The sequence below is a fragment of the Arachis duranensis genome, chromosome 2, assembly GCF_000817695.3.
Source record: "Arachis duranensis cultivar V14167 chromosome 2, aradu.V14167.gnm2.J7QH, whole genome shotgun sequence".
In the NCBI taxonomy this organism is placed as follows: domain Eukaryota; kingdom Viridiplantae; phylum Streptophyta; class Magnoliopsida; order Fabales; family Fabaceae; genus Arachis; species Arachis duranensis.
Window position 1 is genome coordinate 40,306,096 of NC_029773.3, and position 2,055 is coordinate 40,308,150.

The window sequence follows — 2,055 nt, forward strand, 5'->3', positions numbered from 1 at the left end:
TTCCAACGCCGTTGAGAGCGCGCCAATTGGAGTTCTGTAGCTCCAGAAAATCCATTTCGAGTGCAGGGAGGTCAGATTCCAACAGCATCAGCAGTCCTTTTGTCAGCCTTCTTCAGAGTTTTGCTCAAATCCCTCAATTTCAGTCAGAATTTACCTGAAATCACAGAAAAACACACAAACTCATAGTAAAGTCCAGAAATGTGAATTTAACATAAAAACTAGTGAAAACATCCCTAAAAGTAGCTCAAACTTACTAAAAACTATATAAAAACAATGCCAAAAAGCGTATAAATTATCCGCTCATCACTAAGTACCTTAGAGCAATCATGAAGCTAAATGACAAGTTATTTGGTAATGAGACTTGGGAGGATGAACCCCCTTTGCTCACCAAAGAACTGGATGACTTGACTAGGCAGAGATTACCTCAAAAGAGACAGGACCCTGGGAAGTTCTCAATACCTTGTACCATAGGCACCATGACCTTTGAGAAGGCTCTGTGTGACCTAGGGTCAAGCATAAATCTCATGCCTCTCTCTATAATGGAGAAGCTAGGGATCTTTGAGGTGCAAGCTGCAAGAATCTCACTAGAGATGGGAGACAATTCAAGAAAACAAGCTTATGGACTTGTAGAGGATGTGCTGGTAAAGGTTGAAGACCATTACACCCCTGCTGATTTCATAGTCCTAGAGACTGAAAAGTGCATGGATGAATCCATCATCCTTGTCAGACCCTTCCTAGCCACAGTAAAGGCTGTGATTGATGTTGACAGAAGAGAATTGATCATTCAAGTGAATGAAGAATCCTTTGTGTTTAAGGCTCAAGGATACCCCTCTATAACCATGGAGAGGAAGCATGAAGAGCTTCTCTCAAAACAGAATCAAACAGAGCCCCCATAGTCAAACTCTAAGTTTGGTGTTGGGAGGTTCCAACATTGCTCTGAGTATCTGTGAGGCTCCATGAGAGCCCACTGTCAAGCTACTGACATTAAAGAAGCGCTTGTTGGGAGGCAACCCAATGTTATATTTATCTATTTTCCTTTGTTATTTTATGTTTTCTGTAGGTTGATGATCATGTGAAGTCACAAAATCAATTGAAAAAGCAAAAACAGAATGAAAAACAGAAAAAAAATAGCACACCCTGGAGAAAAACTTGCTGGATTTTAAACACCAGTGAAGACAACAAATGGGCGTTTAACGCCCAGTCTGGCACCATTCTGGGCGTTTAACGCCAGAAAGGGGCACCAGACTGGCGTTTAACACCAGGAATGGGAACCAAGCTGGCGTTAAACGCCAGAAATGGGCAACAGCCCGGCGTTTAACGCCAGGATTGGCAGAAGGAGCATTTTTGCTCGCCACTTGGTGCATGGATGAATTATCCTTGACACCTCAGGATCTGTGGACCCCAGAGGATCCCCATTTATCCCACCACTCTCTCTCTTCTTCACCCATTCACCAATCACCTCAACACCTCTTCCCCAAAAACCCCTCACCTATCAAATCCCACCATTCTCTTCACCACTCACATCCATCCTTCATAAATCCCCACTTACCTCACCATTCAAATTCAAACCACTTTCCCTCCCAAACCCACCCATAATGGCCGAACCTTCCCCTCTTTCCACCCCTATATAAACCAATCTTCACTCCTTCATTTTCACACAACATACACACTACTTCTCCCCCTTGGCTGAAAAACAAAGCCACCTCTATCTCCTCTATTTCTTCTTCTTCTACTCTCTTCTTTCTTCTTTTGCTCGAGGAAGAGCAAACCTTCTAAGTTTGGTGTGGTAAAAGCATTGCTTTTTGTTTTTCCATAACCATTTATGGCATCTAAGGCCGGAGAAACCTCTAGAAAGAGGAAAGAGAAAGCAAAAGCTTCCACCTCCGAGTCATGGGAGATGGAGAGATTCATCTCAAGGGTGCATCAAGACCACTTCCATGAAGTTGTGGCCATGAAGAAGGTGATCCCCGAGGTCCCTTTCAAACTCAAAAAGAGTGAATATCTGGAGATCCGACATGAGATCCGAAGAAGAGGTTGGGAAGTTCTTACCAACCC

The 2,055-nt window shown here is 43.5% G+C and overlaps 1 protein-coding gene across 1 annotated transcript in view; it reads right to left on the bottom strand.

Annotated features, from left to right (window-relative positions):
- Nucleotides 1-30: 30 nt before the first annotated feature.
- Nucleotides 31-2,055, bottom strand: part of LOC107474171 (mitochondrial inner membrane protease ATP23) — a 26,929-nt gene continuing 24,904 nt past the window's right edge. Inside the window, exon 7 of the transcript XR_008005696.1 lies at nucleotides 31-154. The gene's annotated coding sequence lies outside the window, so the exon portion shown is untranslated. The remainder of the gene's footprint in view (nucleotides 155-2,055) is intronic.